The 17,290-nt window shown below is 43.6% G+C and overlaps 1 long non-coding RNA gene across 5 annotated transcripts; it reads right to left on the reverse strand.

Moving 5' to 3' along the window:
* Nucleotides 1-54: 54 nt before the first annotated feature.
* Nucleotides 55-17,009, reverse strand: LOC113976200. Of its 5 annotated transcripts, XR_003537035.1 has the most exons (5): nucleotides 16,861-16,982; nucleotides 12,884-13,089; nucleotides 11,395-11,649; nucleotides 3,181-3,703; nucleotides 2,061-2,328 (listed from the first exon to the last, which is right to left on the reverse strand). It is a non-coding gene; the product is annotated as an uncharacterized LOC113976200 (long non-coding RNA). The 5 variants fall into 5 exon arrangements; XR_003537038.1 differs by lacking the exons at nucleotides 2,061-2,328; nucleotides 3,181-3,703 and adding an exon at nucleotides 55-885 and having other exon boundaries at nucleotides 12,946-13,089; nucleotides 16,861-17,008; XR_003537034.1 differs by lacking the exons at nucleotides 2,061-2,328; nucleotides 3,181-3,703 and adding an exon at nucleotides 55-885 and having other exon boundaries at nucleotides 16,861-17,006.
* Nucleotides 17,010-17,290: the final 281 nt, after the last annotated feature.

The following is a 17,290-nucleotide window of genomic DNA, read 5'->3' on the forward strand; positions in this document are numbered from 1 at the left end:
CATCTCAGTTAGGACTGAGATCACACACTCTAACCCAGTTCTGTGATTTCTGTGAGCTTAAAAGTTGATCAGTTTATCTCATCTGTGTCTCATTTCCCCCTCATTGTAGGAAAGTTTAATTTACACTTGCGTGATATTTTGAGCATTAGTCCTTGCAGGCCTCATTTACTCTTATTTCTTGCCTGTGCTGTATCCAAAAATATATAGCTATTTGCTGGTATTCACACCAGGTCAGCAGTGTAAAGAGATGCCTGCCCTCTTCTTGTATCTTTGCCTCATGGAGATACCAGGGTGGACCATCAATACTGCATAAAAATACATTTATTACTTCATCCTAGATAGTGGATGTGGTAGAAGTCAGTAGCAACCACAGGATTGTGGTCCCACGGGACCACAGAATTAGAAGAATATATTCTTATGCACAAGGACAAACAACTGGCTCCTGGGCTGAGCCCTGGGGAGAGCATGTATGGTGAAGGCAGCCTGAGGTTACCAAATTTGAGTGAGCTCAGACACAGACAGTTGTCTTATGTGCTTGTTACTCTTGAAAATGCAATTTTGAATATTTAGGAGCAAAGCATCTCAGTTCTTGGAAACATTTTCACTCCTATGCTTCAGTACCAAGTACTTCCACAGGTTCAGCATGGGTGGCAGGCTCACAGCATCTGAAGTGGGCATATAAATTGCATCTTAATTCCCATTTGGAATGGGCTAACTTCTTTCTCTGCACATGGTACAGGCTGCCCTGATGATTTTAAGCTATAGAGAAACCCATAAGAAACCTGTAAAGCTCTTTTGAAGGTTATTTCTCAGAGGTTAGGCCAGATTCTGGGTAAAGACAGGTGGTTCATAGTTCCTTATTTCTAATTCCCACTTCAGAATAAACTGCAAAGGGAGAAAAACAGAATTATCGTTTATAATAAAGAGAAAAGCTGTTGAAATGAGTCAGATTAAGATGTGAAGTCAGTCTTGCAAGCTCTGTCTTGTTCTATAAGGTTCCATACCGAGTGTCATGTCCAAAAGTCCATTGCTTAGTAGGACCTATCAACTATCATTATAGAGAATCATGGAATCACAGAAGGGCCTGGGTTGGAAGGGACCTTAAAGATGATCCAGTTCCAACCTCCTGCCATGGGCAGGGACACCTTCCACTAGACCAGATTGCTCCAAGCCCCATCCAACCTGGCCTTCAACACTTCCAGGGATGAGGTATCACAACTTCTCTGGGGCAACCTATTCCAGTGCCTCCAGTAGAGAATTTCTTCCTAATATCCAATCTAAACCCACTCTCTGTCAGTTTGAAGTCATTCCCCCTTGTCCTGTCTCTACATGCCTGTGTAAAAAGTCTTGTAAAAAGTCTTCCTCCATCAAGGAAGCCAGCTGGAACAGGAACACAATTTAGACCAGGCCAAAGGATATGGCTGGAAAATAGCTGATGTAATTTTGTAGCCCATATATGCAGCCTATATGTTTAGTGGAATATGGCAGAGTGGACAGGCCACCAAAAAGACTGCAGAGGTGGTGGAACACTCTATAAAGAGTGGGGTGGCAAGTGCAGCTTGGGGAAGATGAGACAGCTTGAGCAAGCAAAACTTCCTCTGGGCACTTTATTTCCATGCCATGTATTTTTTTAACTGGAAAATGTACTATGGACATAAGTATGTGATGCACGGTTCCCGTCTCATTTGCCAGTTCCTCTGCTTTCAGAACTGGCATGGAACAGCACTTTCAACCAGTCCTATGCAGGGCTGAGAAAAGGTGGAGAGATTTTCTCTAGTGGGAATAGTTATCGATACCCATCGGAAAAAAAAGTCACAGAGCAAAACAAGGTTACTGTGTCATGTTTGTAACGTGGTCCTATAAATTTGAAGTATCTATTATCTAATATTCTATGTAACATAGAAAAACTCAGTGTTGAGTTGTGAAAGAACTCTGCATGGACCAGCACATAATGATGATATCTTCACTTCTCACAAGAGCCATGGTCTGTACTGGCATGTTCCAGGTGGCTGTTGCACTTCCAAACTTCTAAATCTTCACTCAGTGTGAATGCAGGAAAAAATATCATGATAGAAAAGGCACTAACCTTGTGCAATCTGGAGCCTGCAGGATGTGATGTTAGTTTTGATTGTCTTCCTAGTTTTTATTTGGCATTCACTTCCTGCTCTGTGTTTTGCTCATGTAAATTCAAAGTCTACCAAAGTTTACTGTCTTACTCCAAAATTACACAGGTGTAACTGAGGGCAGAATTTGTGTCCCCCTTGTGTGTCCTTCCAAGGGTGCTGCGTTTGAAGAGATACACACAGAGCAACACTGGCTGAATGACAACTGAAAGGGAATATGAAAACCATCTGTAAATATTCAAAGGGTGCAAAGAGTAAGGAGGAGGTGGGTTTGTACCTCATGTTCCAAGAAGGGTTTCGACTCAACTAACAGGGATAAAACTAGCAAAGAAAACTAAGATTTAGAGAAGCAATCTTTCTAAAAACTTAGAAATCAGTCTCATAATGTACAAACATTTCTCTGAGAATGGAGAGAGATCCACTGTGTGGATCAAGGTGACAGGATACAGCTATGCCTTTGTGTTAGAAAGTGCTCTCAATCTGCCTGGGAGGTGGAAGGACAGGGCTCCATGTCTGGCTTCCTGGTTGCTCAGCAGAAATGGATTAATTTTTCCCACCTTCTGTTACATCTTTGGGAAGCACATGCATGACTGTCTGTGTCCAGGCAGACATGGTTCATCTCCAGTTAGCTTAATATGTCGATTTATTTTAAATCTGCACAAAGGAGTATCCCATGGAGAATATCTCTCCATTCCTTCAAGAGGTATTTTCAGTGGAAGACAAAACCTTGGGGGAAGAAATCCTTACGCTGAATTAATTCAGGGTTGGATAAAGGGGCATAGGGATGTGCTACATGGCACTGGCAGCTCTTTCCAACTCTTAACAGTGCCGATGTCATCAGAGCATCTTTGAGTTTCAATAGGAGTTCAAGGCCCTCAGCCCCCAGGCAGGAACAGACCCGGTACACATAAAGTTAGGAATGTCTTGGACTGGGAAGTTACCAAAGGTGAAACCAGCTTGGTTGTCTCCCAGAAATCTTATTTTGAGTTCCTTAAACTGAGCCATAACAGCTCCTGCCTGGCAGAAATTATAATCCTCCAAAATGCTCTGTACTCACTCATGCAAGTCATTTATAGTGACTGTTTCAACTTTGCTCCAAAGGACAGTTTTAAATCCCAGCTGAAATAGCAGCACTCCACAAACAGGGGCCTGCTTCCTTCCGCCCCTCCTCATGCATGTTATCAGTCTTCTCCGTGTCTATTTCCACAGCGGAAATCCTACCAGCACAAGGCAGCCAAGCCTCCTTTTTTGAGGAATGAATCTCTCCTTGCCCACCAATAAAAGATGGAATTTGCAGCGGGTCATTGACAGGAGCTTGGCCTCAAACTTGACCAGCTACACAAGAGGATGTGAGTTCTTCTGTTGAGTAGCTGTTTGGAAACCGCTGCCTGACCACCAGTTGTTATCTTGGATGTGTTTTTAGCCATTTTAGGCAATTCTCCCTGACGATGGAAGTGGTTCTTTCTTCCAGGCAGTCCATAAATTATGGGCAAGTCTTTCAAGCTGATGTTGCTACATGTAAAATGGTCCACACCACTCTTGCGTTGATAGTGCTCCTCAGCTCTCTTTGTGGAGTCTTCCTGTTGAGAAATATGAACTGCAGATAAAAATACACTGTTGGCATCTTTCTGAGTGACCACAACACAGAAGGCAAAGCTTGAAATGAAATTATTGTATCCTTAATGGAAATTAGCTGCCTCACCCTGAAGTGCCCAACACCCAGCAAAGTCCCTGTGTTTCAAATAGTCCTTTTGGAAAGCCTATCACTGCATCAAACAATTTATTCTACTAAATTGATTTAAAAATGGAAGCATTCAAGAGATTGAATGATACACAGCTGACAGTCATGCAGAAGACAGGCAGCAAACTTGAGGAGTTTTTGTTGTTAGCACTGAAGAGAGACCTTGTCACTCTCTACAACTACCTGAGAAGAGGTTGTAGCCTGGTGGGGTTTGGTCTCTTTTCCCAAGGAATAAGTGATAGGAAAAGAGGAAAGGGTCACAAGTTGTGCTAGGGGAAGGTTTAGATAGGATATTAGAGAACATTTCTTCAGAGAAAGGATTATCCAGCACTGGCACAGGCTGCCCAGGGAAGTGGTGGAGTCACCATCTCTGGAGGGATTTAGAAGACATGTGGATGTAATGCTTAGGGGCATGGATTAGTGGTGGACTTGGCAGTGTTAGTGTTTGGAGTCCATTGTCTTTAAAGATATTTTTCAACCTAAATGATTTTGTGATTCTATGAAGCTTCAAACTGTGGGCCGGGTAACAGTAGGATAAATTAGAAAGAGATAAAAAGTAGTTTTAGATCATGAAATTATGCTGATTGGAAACATTATACAGCTATAGAAAAGTTAGATCACTTAAAATCACCTGGGAATTAAGTAATATGCCCATATTCTGATAAGGCCTCAGAAGAAAATACCAGCACCCACAGGTCATTTGAAGCTAATTCCTTATAATTGAAGTCCCATATCAGGAAAAAGATCATTACAAGGGGCAGAAAGGTCATTACAAAGGCCTTCCAGCCAGAGCACTACACTCCAGCAGCTGTGAGCTCTCCCCATGAAAACAGCAGGTTTTGAACTGAAATGGCTCTGTAAAGAGGACCATCAAAGTTGTTTGTACTGAAACTACAGAATTTGAAAAGCTAAAGCCCCAAAACCTTCCTGTTATGATCTTTGCTGGGTGCTCTTATAGTGGCTGACTTTAAAGTCAGCCTTCTCCACTCAGTTGCCCACCTAAGCCAAATTCAGGGCTTTTTATGGCAACACGATGTTAAATACCAGCCCTACTGAACTTTGTGGGAGTTTTGGCAGCATTTGGCCCAAGATTTCACTTCTCAGCCTACCTCTAGCACTAAGAATATATACAGAATATATACCATGCTTTCCAAATCCCCCTTGTTGGCAGTGCATCAGTATAGGCAGTACATATCTCATGAAAAACAAAAATTAATAGACCCATTCATTCACATCAGTAACATTATTCAGGTGCTTACGTTTTCACAGAAGAGAAAGAAAGAAAGAAAGAAAGAAAGAGGAAGGAAGGAAGTGTGCTGGTTTAAAAGTTAACCAGCAAGGCAAAATGAACTCAATTCAAAAGAGAGATTTATAAGTCAGAATAACAATTTATTAAAATAATGCAATAAGTACAAGTATACAGACAGACAATTGGTTTTAACCCACAAAACCCAAATGTACAAACCCAGCACCCTGGGGTATGAACAAAAGTGGTGTACCTTGGCCCACCCCCCGAGTCCAAAGCAAAGGGAGAGGGGATAAAACCTGCTGGTGGGAGAGCTGCTGCAGTCTGGTCAGAAGTGGTGATTGCAGTCCAGTTGAGGGTGGTGGTCTCAGCCTGGTTGGGAGCAGCGGTGGTCTGCTGTCTTCCTCTGGGTCCCACGAGAGAGAGCCCCAAGGCTCTGAAACTCCCAGTTATATACTCTCCAGTTCAGGCGGGAGTGCTCAGTCCCTCCCTCAGAGTAGGGAATTCCATAAAAGGGCATGTGGATGCTCAGTCCCTCTTATCAGAGCGGGGAATTCCATATAAGGATATCAGAGCGGGGAATTCCATAAAAGGGTACAGGAACATCTTCCCACCTTGCAGGCCTCTACTGACAGCAGTTTTTGGGAAATGGCATGGAGGCTATAGAATACACAGTTTTGGGTTACACCCATCCAGGGATGAATTGGTCCCAGCCGTTCTAACCAGGACAGGAAGAAAGAGAGAAAGAAAGAAAAAGAAATAAAGAAAAGAGGAAAATCCACTGCCAGAGGTCTTTGCAACAGGTACCATCCAGTGTATTCAAAAGATCCCCCTGGTCAGAGAATTATTCTTAGCCCTATAGTAATCATCATATGTTAAGTTAGATGGATGTCTCTCTACTGCTGGAAATACAACATGAAGGTCAGCCACGGCTTGATCTTTTCTAGGGCTGGCAGGAGTCCTAATACAAGTGGGAGGTTAGACTCGATGACTTCCAGAGGTCCCTTCCAACCAACATGATCTCACACCCATATTGTAATTAAAAGGATCATGTTAATTAAAAATAAAAAAAAAAGAATCTTTGAGATGTGCAGAACTCATTAAGGGTATTCATATGTAGAGTTTGGAAGAAGAGGCTTTCAGTCATGCTGATTCTTTATCTATGTACACCATATTTATATCTGACTACCATGGTTATATCTTACTTTGGTTTACAGTGGGGAATCTTTTGCTGGAAGACAAATACAACATTTTCTAGTTCTTCTTCTACCCATAATTATTTTACAGCAAGTAGATATTTATTGATGAGGACAGTCTGCCCCCTTGTCTGGGTGTGAGACCCACCAGGTGAGTCAGCACATCCTGGTTGTTGCGATGAGGGGGCCCCTCAGGTCCCCAGCACAGGATCTTTTGGAGAGTCCAGAGGAGGAACACCAAGATGATCAGAGGGATGGAACAACTCTCCTGCGAGGAAAGGCTGAGAAAATTAGGGTTGTTCAGCCTAGAGAAGAAAAGGCTCCAGGGGAACTTTCAGTTCTCAAAGGGCATCTATAAGAAAGAGGGGGACAAACTTCTTTGCAGGGCATGTTGTGACAGGACAAGGGATAGTGGACTTAGATTAAAGAAGGGTCAACTGACATTAGATATAAGGAGGACATTTTTTACAATGAGGGTGGTGAAACAGGTTGCCCAGAAAGGTGGTGGATGCCCCATCCCTGGAAACATTCAAGGTCAGGCTGACCAGGGCTCTGAGCAACCCGATCTGTTGAAGATTTCTCTGCTCATTGCAGGGGGGTTGGGCTGAATGGCCTTTAAAGGTCACTTCCAACCCAAATGATTCTGCGATTCTAGGAAAAAGGCATCAAGAATTTGGCAGTGCAGGCTTTATGCAATAAATGTTGGATCCATGTCTTTTTTGTGTTTTCTACTTGATTTTTTATGAGGAAAGATGCTTTCAGTTGTGACTTTTGGGAAGCTCAGGCCATGTACATAAAGGAAAGAGCTCTCCTGTCCATCCAAACACCAAGCAATGTCTTCATTTTGAGTACCCAAACTAAAGCAGGTTGGCTTTCAGATGGGACACATTCAGCACTTTCTGAGAGCCAAGCCCAAGTGTCTGAGTTTAATGCATCTCATAAATAGGGGTATTTGGAATTGCAAGCTGTCTGGGAAAGCCTTGGTCTTCATGCAGTCCAATGACACCAAATTGGGGCACAATCTGGCTGTGTCTCTGTGGTTTGCTCTCACTGATGGCAGCACTTGTCATCACAAATAGCACTTTAAAGAAGCATCCTGCCCAGTAATAACTGCCTGCTGAGTCACCTGCTTGCTGCATAGTCCATCTTAATTTTTACAGTGGAGTTGTACAGCTTTACAGTGGAGACCAGACCTGCCAGACACTTACAAAAACTAAGCTGAACAAGAACAAAAGATGGAAAACATAAAGCAATCAGAGAGAGGTAAGGATGGGTCAAGCTGAAGGTGGTGCTTCCTGTGTTTGTGTCACACAGATAGTAATAAAGTACAACAATCCAGGACCTATTAGCATGCACTCCTGTGGCCAATTCTGGTTTCTCAAGGTGGATTTTATTGTGCCACGAGCACAATTAATTTTCACGACATTATTTTCATGGGAGGTTATCACACATTAAATTACAGCATTGCCATGCCCCCAGGCTTTTTGTAACAGTAGGAGGAATGGTGGGCTGGAGAAGACAGCTGCTTTTGCACGTGGTATATGTCAGTTTACTTAAGCAGAACCATTTTACTGATGCTGGAGGAATGCAGCAAAAGGTCAGTGCTGAAACTCCATTAAAGTAAGCTGAGCACGCATTCCACAGTGAGCCAACATATGCTCACTACTTGCTTGATCAGAAAGGAAATTTCAGAGCTCTGCTACATGCTTGCCTTGACCCTGCTCCATACCGCCTGTCCAGTGTGCATCAGGCAAACTGTTCTTTAATCCTGCAAGGAATACGCATTCTGGTTAGAGGATGCTTGGAATACTTGCATATCATCATTAGCAGCGTAATCTTAAACTGGGCCCGTGCGCATGGAGCAGTGCAGGGCAGTGTGGAGAGGGATGTCAAGAGAAGTGTTACATGAATGCATAAAATGTATGGTTTTATTTCTTAGTCCTTTGTGCCCATCACAACCTGACCCTGTCCAAATGAGACTCATCTTTGCAGGGGAAAAATAAACTCAACATTATTATTCAGCTCTTGCATTTTCTTCGCCTGTCTCCTTCAAATATTTAATCTTCTGGAGTCTGTCAGATCTGGGCAGTGTCAGAGGAAGAATTCTGTACTAACAACATGACCAAGAAGCTGTACCAACTTAATTGGACTGTTAAAAAATTGCAGAAGTGAAGCTCTTGTAGCTACAAGAGCTTTAGGCTGATTTAGAACATGCCCTCATAACATCACTTGATAAAAATAAGACTTGAGCTTTTTAATAGAACGAATTACTTGGGTTTTATATTTAACCACAGTCACTGTTAAAGCTATAACTGGTTTTCAGAATATTTTAAGAATCTGATCTTGATCTTCCATATGTTTAAAACCATCACAACAAATACCTTACACTGTGGTTCCCAATGAAGAAATGACATGGTGGCTGCAGCCCTTTCTGAAAATGGGACTTGCAGGCTTTAAAAATATTATGCAATGATTGGTGTAATCAATTAAAACTAGTTAATTAAAAACCTCTGGGCTGTGCTTTGGGGGGAAGCTACAGTTGGTTTCAGTGTATTGTATGGTCATGGATTAGGAGCAAACCAGCCATTTATTTAAGAGTTGGACTCGATGATCCTTGTGGGTCACTTCCAACTCAGACTATTCTGTGATCTAGAATCATACAGAGATAGAAAAGTGGGTGTTAAAAAGATGAAGTTAAAGAATAAGGTCTTTTCTGGCACAAACCCAACCTGCTTTTTTAGTATCCCTTTGTACTCTGGGTACTATGTGTGATGACCACATGGTAGAAAATCGCAATGAATAATAATCTGGGGAGTGGAAACAACGTGCTGCATGAATTGAGTAGGCATTTGAGGAAGAATCCATCACTAGCACCAGGTTAGTTTAATTTCCCTGACTCCACAAGTTTGTAGTTGGCAACAATAAATTGTAGGAAAGGCTGATACAATGAGGGTAGGGCTGGCATCCAGCAGGACCCTGGAAAGGTGGAGGGATGGGTTGACAGGACTCTCATGCAGTCTGCCATTAACAGATGCAAAGCCTCGGCCCTGGGAATACATTATTCCTGGCAATAGTCCAGGTCTCATGGAATGAACAGAGTTCAGTTCCACTTTTCTAGTGCCATATTTTACCTTTTTCCATGTTTCTGTTCATAATTTCTTTACTAATCCTGTTATACCACTGAAATAGAGGCTGTCTCATCTCCTTCATCTCACACCAAGAGGTTCACTACTGCTTATTTTGCACCCTCTTCTCCTTAATGCTCCTCCTACCTTCTACATGTGCCTTTCTTTACTCAAGTCAGGCCAGTTCGTAGATCTGCGGCAGCACTTTGAGAGTGTGAGCAGTCCCAGTTTCCACAGGTGCCAAAAACCACAGACTCCAAGAGTGCAGCGTGCTAAAAGTTGGGTAATGATTGATCCCAACCATGTTTACATTTCCTGGACAGACTTTTTTACCTCAATCTTTCTTTGCAGAACTAGGTCTTAGCAGTTGCATTGCCTTAAACAGCTCACCTGTCTTGCAACAAGGGTCCCTTGCAAGGTCTATACAAATTTGGAACTCCTCAATAAGCTATTGCATAGCTTTGAGCCCTCTTTGCTGTATTACTTTTGCTGCTGTTGAGGAGCCAAAAATTGCCCTTTTGTCTTTCCCCTATTCAGAAGAGGAGCTGTAGGAACAAAAACCTGAATTACTAAGGTTGTGAAAACTCATCCTGTTTGCTTTAGCCTGCAAACCTGACTAGAATGCAGAATCACTTCTGAAATGGCTACTTTTCATCATTTAGCCAGTGGACTTCCTCTTTGGATGAATTTCTGGTGGCTAACTGAGCTTTAGCCACACATCTAGGTGGCTTTCTGAGACTGCAGCCTGGAGGTTTACCAGATCTCTGGTGATAGTTTTATATGCAAAGAGGGAATTAAAAATCTACTGTTACTCTTGTAGATTCAGTTTAATCTCAGGTCCCTTTTAATAAGTCCCAGGAATCAATGCATTTATACTAAATAATGATGAAATAAAACTCCCCTACCCTCCCACTCTTGTTTTCCTATTTACAGAGATTCACATAAATAGCAACATGAAAGAAAACTCCAGCTCCATCTTTAAGCTAAAATGACATTTTGGAGCCATTGAAAATTCAAGATGACAAGTGTTCAATTTATGGTCCCAGGAACTGAAGGCAAATAATTCGATCTTTTGGACAATTTTAAGGACAAAGTTCTATAAGGAAAAAATATTTGCCCTTTAGAGTAGTGCAGCACTGGAATGGACAGTCAGAGGGAGCATGGAATCCCCAGGAATCCCCAGTCTTTAAGGACACTTTTTTCAAAGCCTTGAGTGCACCAGGAGGCTGTAATTGATCTGTACATCCCCATCTCTGCCCTCCAAACTTCATCCTCTACCCATTGCTCCTTTAAGCTCAGAGCTGCATCTTCAGTCCTGGCCTAAGCTGCAGAATAGGCATTCCTTGTGTCCCTGAACTCCTTCTAGCTAGGTACCCAAGGTCTTAATCACATGGAAAGCTCATGCAGCTGATGACAGAAGCCAAGGGTTTCAAAACCCTTCATGGGTCACTTAGTTCAGTCTGGAGTTTTGATGCCCTTTAAAACTATTCTCCCAAGTTCAGATCTGGATGCAGACAGGGTCAGGTTTGTGCATTATGCTGCCACCCTCCACCCACCCTTGTGTAGCTGGGAATGTGCAAATACTCCAGCATTTACAAGGGCATGTAGTGACAGGACAAGAGGTAATGGCTTCACACTGGCAGAGAGGAGGTTTGGAATGGATACTAGGAAGAAATTCTTCCCTGGGAGGGTGGGGAGGCCCTGGCACAGGTTGCCCAGAAAAGCTGTGGTTGCCCCATCCCTGGAAGTGTTGAAGGACAGTTTAGATGGGGCTCTGAGCAACCTGGGATAGTGGAAGGTTTCCCTGCTCGTGGCAGGCGGGTTAAAATGAGATGATCTTTAAGGCACCTTCTAACCAAGGCCATTCTATGATTCCATGAAACCAAAGGAACATGGTCTTTGAACACACATCTCACCCCAGAAAACATCCAGGATACAGCAACCAGGATACTGAGACACCCACCTGATGCAAGAGTACGGGAGGAGTATGCAGATTATGGACTTAGCTTCCTTTTCAGACTTTGAGAAACGTGTCTGTGCCATTGGAACAGAGGTGCAAGAGGTTTCCAAGCAGACATCCCTGCAGATGCTGCTGGATCCAACACCAGCTAACACACCTTTACCTGCAGTCTATTTGCTGCTCCATTCCCAGGGAGGCTGCTGGATGCCAGGGAAGAAATTTATCTCCAGATTAGAAGGCATCCATGTGTCTCAGCTCCTGTGAAACACACACCTTGTCAATGAAGGTGGTGGAGTCCCAAGAGTGTTTCAGCTCCCTCTGAAAAAGGCAGCTACCGGGGGATGAGCTGTGTCAGTTCCTGGGCTCCTTGACTGTATTAATTAAATCCCCACTGGCTGCTCTGCAACCTTAGATCCTCAGTGCACATGGACCTACACACTGGTGTCTGAATACAAAGCAGATTCCCACTTCAAGTGGCCCAAGAATCCTTTTCCTTGAACCAAGCTCTCCTCTCCTCTCTCCTTGTGGGACAGCCTGCATATTTCCCCTTTCCCCTTCCTTTCACTCTCCCAGTAACTCATAACTTCCTCTGTGGAAGAGCAAAACAACAACAAGGGTAACACGCCTGTCTGACCTATGGGATTTTGAAGGTACTGTGAGAGCAGCCAAAACATGAGGTAGTGTTGCTTTCCCTTGCCTCCTGGGGACAAGTGGGCAATCCTGCCATGTGCTGGAAACATCTGTTATGCTTTGGTTCAAATCTTGTATTCCATTTAAAAACTAAATCGTACTTCCCCAAATATCAGGGATCTGAGGAGTTTCACTTCCACCCCTCAAGTAGCTGTGACCAGGACTCCAGGATGCAGTATCCACCCAGCATATTCCCACCTTCTCCTCCCCCACCAACACAGCAGGGAGAATGGGAAAAGGGCGGGAGAAGAGGGCAGGAGGAGATTTCAAAAATAGGATTCTTTCTATGGAAATTAAACTACAAATCAAAACTGCTGTCAAAAAATTAATTACAAGCTTTAGAACTTCAAGTGTTACCCACCATGCAGGGAAAAAAAAGCTTGAAGAAAACAGGGAAAAGCTCAGATGACTGCACAAAAGGTTTCAGAATTCCCCTTCAAAATATGAGGAAGGATCCAGACCAACAGATGAAGAATTGACATGCAAGAGAATGAAAGTCCTCAACAATACAAGGAAGTTACCTGGAAAATGGCAGAAATTGCCTTTAATCATCTATACTGGATTACATCATTTAATCTGAATAGTTTCCATGGTCAGGAATCACCCAGAGATCTGGTCAGTTGGGCCATTGGACAAAATCTTATCACCAACAATAAAAACAAGGGTTTTTTGCTTTCCTATTCATTATGTTACTTAAAAGTGGCATTTAGCATCCCTGTTCCTTCTGTAATGAGAAAACCATACACGTGACAAACTAAATTAAACATGCACCATGTCATTCCTCTCTTCTAATAAATAATACCAAGCAGATCCCTGTGGGGGCTGATGGCTGTCACTTCTGTTTTTTCCAGCTCAGCCTTCTACCCTTGGACTGCCTGTCCCTGCAGAGTGGGAACAGCTGAGGAGGTGATGAGAGAAGCAGTGTGGGCTGGTGGGCACAGCAGCAGTTGGGAAGCCACAGGTTCTCCGTGGAGTCACTACTCTGTCTTCTGACTGTCATTCCAACTCCTGTAAGACATGGAGAGACAGATATGACCACTTCAGGAGGCAAAGATGGGTGTATTTGACTGTATCTGTGCTTGGCGTTCCCTCTTCAGAAAATGAATTTATCATGAATAAGCAGCAAACCAAAATTTTTTTTCAAGGAAGCTAGAATCTCCCTAGTCCTAAATCTTCCACAGTTTCCTTTGGGAGTAGGTACTTTTTGCCACTTCCCTCCAAAAAAAAAAAATAGCAGTAAGTTGTTCTGTGATTTGTGCCTGCCTGTGGTGTGTGAAACCTCAGCAAGAGCCCTTGTGGTGAGACCTCTCTCTTACCCATGTCCTCACATGCATGTGCCTGAGTGGCCTAGCCAGGATCTCTGTGTGTGTGACATGAAGGATGAGGCAGGACCTCTGTTAACTCTCCACTATCTTGGGTTCCTCTTGACTGGCAATAAGAAACCATGTCTGAACAGGTCTTGTGTATGTTTTAGGAGGCAGCAGCTGTAATGAGGTGACAGTTTTGGTTCAGAAGTTTGCTTGCTTCAGCCTCCAAGAGCTTATTAGCCCCCAAGAGTCTTAGCCAAGATTGCTGCCCGTTGTCCTGTTTATTCATTCTGGGTTTTGGTATGACAACAAATCCGCCTCTCTGTTGGATAATGGGGAGACAAATAACAAATTAATTGTGCTATAGCCATTTTTGTCACCCTCCTGCTACCAGGGCTCAGGACTGCTGCTGATTAATCACCTATGCTGTGACCCGATGTGGACTCGATGATCCTTGTGGGTCCCTTCCAACTCGGCGTATTCTGTGATTCTGTGATTACTTTTTCCTGCTGCTTTCATACTGTGATTCATATTTCATTCATAATAGTCCCCGTGTTTGTGTTATAAATCTCTACATGCTGGCCAACGAACACCCAAACCACTAAAGATGGTCTGATGGGGTTCCATGGTCATTCTTGGGCTTACAGAGTTTTATGCAGGTTGTCCAGAGTCTGCAACACTTGCCCTGCCACAACAGTCAGATTTGCCACCTGGAAATCTCCTTTCTCCTCTGACCACCACCAGCCTGGGGCTTCACAGGCAAGGTGAACCATTTCAGTCTGTCCTTCTGAATGAGGGATTGCTCTTTCAAGGCCTTAAAATAGGGAGAGACTTTAAGGAGATTTGAAAATGGAACTTGGGATCCCTAAGTCATCATGCATTTTTTTGAAAGACGTGCTCTGCATCCATATCACGTTACTGCTCAGCTGCAGGACTTTTCTTAGACTATCTGAAAGTGGATCCTTGCTGCTGTGTTCCAAAGGAGATTATTTTAATATTGTACTAAAATACTGACAATGAAAACTCGTTACTTTAATTAGGCAGTAAGCACTGTCACCTTGGGTCTTAAGATTTCCAGTAAGCGGAGGTTGACTGCTGAAGTAAATTTTTACCATTTTTGAGTTTTTGGAGGGTTTCTTTTACTGCAAATGCTATGGGTCTCTCCCTTGATGCCTTCTGTGAAGGCATATGAATCCAGGACAACATGCTGTCTGAAAATTAAAAGGTTACAGAGTGTTTTCTGGAAACAACTGCTTCATGGGCCAAGAGCACAAGTTTAAGAATGAGACATCTTTTAGAAGAAACAAGGCTTACCTAGTTGAATAAGAAGCTCCAGGATTAACATTGCAATTCATCTTCATATGCTAATACACAGAAACTCAGCAAACTGCTGGCCACAGATCTGACTTCAAAATGGTTCCAGACTCATTTCAGCTCCGATGCAGAATTGCTGAGCAACACAAGACTGCAGTATTCACTTTATCTCCCAGCTGCACACCACTTTGTCTTGGGCCAGATACCAAGACTCCTGCTCTTGTAAGGGCCAGGTGTCCCAGTGAAATCACAATTTTTAGCTGTTTAGTTTGGTTTTCAGGTCCAGCAGGAGAAGCCCTGATTTTTGCAGGTGTTCTGGCCAGCCTCTCCACACAGAATGCTGTCACATCTACTTGCTCAGCAGAAACCACCAGAGCAAGGCTGTTCCCTGGTCCACCATGGCCCTCAGCAACCACTTTCCAGCTGGGCTGACTAAAAGGCAAAGCAATGCATCCCATAGACTTGTCAGAATTTATCCCCCCCTTTTTATTTTTTGTCCTGCCATTTGGTATTTCTTCTAGGATCAAGGGTGCTGGGATGAGACACAGTGTATCCCACAAAGTGTTCCTTTGACTTGGGCCATCAGAATAGCTTGTAGCTAATCTGCAGCACAAGTTAGAGAAACTCTTTTAGCCCATGGCTTGTCTTTTCAATGAGAAACCTAATGAATAAGATATAAAAATGCAAAGGTGATTAACAGGCGATTAAAGCTGATGATGGAAATCCATCCATTACACTTGAAATGTTCTCTAAGGGGGGGAAAAGTGGAAAGGAAATATTACAATGCATATTATAGCAGACAGTGATGGCTCTGAGATTAGGCAATGTTTCCAGGAGTCACATGCACTGGGAATGGGCAGGTCTTCAGACTGCAGAGAAACTAGGAAATGAGTGCTCCACGCTTGTGACGGTGACCCTGGGCTTTGGTTCCCACTGACACTGCCCTCTCACAAGGGCTAAGAGGCCAGAAAATTCTAGTGATATTCCTTCCTAAAAATTATATATGCATTTTGCATAGATGAAAAATCTTGAGGTGAAGTAGGATGAGACAAAGATTTGAAGATTTTCCTTGTGAGGTAAAAAAGGCAGAAGGTATGATTCCTTTGGTCACAGCCCCAAGCCTGGCAGAGTTCAAGGAGCATTTGGACAATGCTCTCAGGCATGTGGTGGGACTGTTGGGGCTGTTCTGTGCAGGGCCAGGAGTTGGACTTGGATAATCCTTGTGTGTCCCTTCCAACTCAGCATATTCTGTGATTCTGTGATATTCAAGTGCTGCTTCAGCAAAAGCGCTGAGGTTTTGAATGACACCTGGCACAGGGTCCAGTCCGGTGGCTCCCAATGATTTTACAGCTGAGCCTCTCTCAAGAGAGCCATCACAATTACATACCTCACTGGATCTGACTGTTCACCTGCCTCAGGGCTGCCATGGGCTCCCCTTCACTCAGGGGTCTTGTGCTGAAGGGTTTGCAGTGGCTCAGGCCTCATATTACACTGCTCCTAATGTGAAACTCTGTCACGCTGGGTGTGCTCAGTTCAATTACGCTTCCAGGTACTCTCCTCCTTAACATGCAGGCATCTCAAATGACACAGAAGATGCAGTTTCTTTGCTGTGAAAAGCTGACAGTCATATTGGCAAAAATATCTGTGTAAATCTCAGCTGTTTTCCTCCAACCAATACCTTAATAATTCCCGTGAAACTAATTTAAAAGATTAATTTGTCCAACCCCAAAGAAGCTGAAACAGCATCAGTGCAAAATGAGGGGAAACAAGTAAGGCAGATGGAAGGAGAGGCAAATTAAGATGGTCATATGTTATTAAAAAAATAAAGTGAGTATTTGCGCTTGGGGAAAGGAGACAGTGAAACAATAGGGAGCTGTGGCCGTTTCCCCTTTTCCCTCTTCTTTAACACATTACCTAAGCCCTTGTCTTGCACATACAAATAGAATTGCACCCCTGCAGGAGGCAATTACACCCTCCCCAAATAAATGTGATCATCTGGAAGTCACCTCAGTGAACAACATGAACACTTAATGTACCCGGCTACGTGTCACTGCAGGATCAATGCTCCAGCCTGCACGCCCTGCTCAGCAGAATTGCCACTGCAATAAAAGCAGCAGGAGCAAGCCCAGGGGCTTCCTCTCCCTTTAGCATGGCTTACCTGTCTGTTAACCAGCCAGGAGTTCTCCTTTGAGAGGTACAGACCAAGCTTTAGCATGCGGATCGCTTAGGAAGAGATGCCTTGGATTTGCTGGGTGTGTACAAAAAGAGCAATGGCCACTTGGAGCCAATTATCCCCAAATACTGAGATGCCTGGTGATAGTGCCACCAAGGAAGTGGCTGCAAACTTTTCATTGCTCACTGATGAGGTCCTCAACTGTTTTTACACCTTCTCCTCTAAATAAGGAAGCTGTGAGGCTTCTGACTAGCCAGCCAATTTGACTCCTCTGCTTTCCACAGCCAATGAAATCCCACTCCTGCCTCCAGTCTTGGGTGACAGCATTCATCAAAGCTCAGCCAGCCAGGGAGGACGGCAGGTTAGTGTTACAGCCGTGGCAGGCTTACCTTTGGCAAGCTGTTGATGTCAGAAT

Source organism: Neopelma chrysocephalum, unplaced genomic scaffold, assembly GCF_003984885.1.
Source record: "Neopelma chrysocephalum unplaced genomic scaffold, ASM398488v2 Primary Assembly neopelma1_149, whole genome shotgun sequence".
NCBI lineage: Eukaryota > Metazoa > Chordata > Aves > Passeriformes > Pipridae > Neopelma > Neopelma chrysocephalum.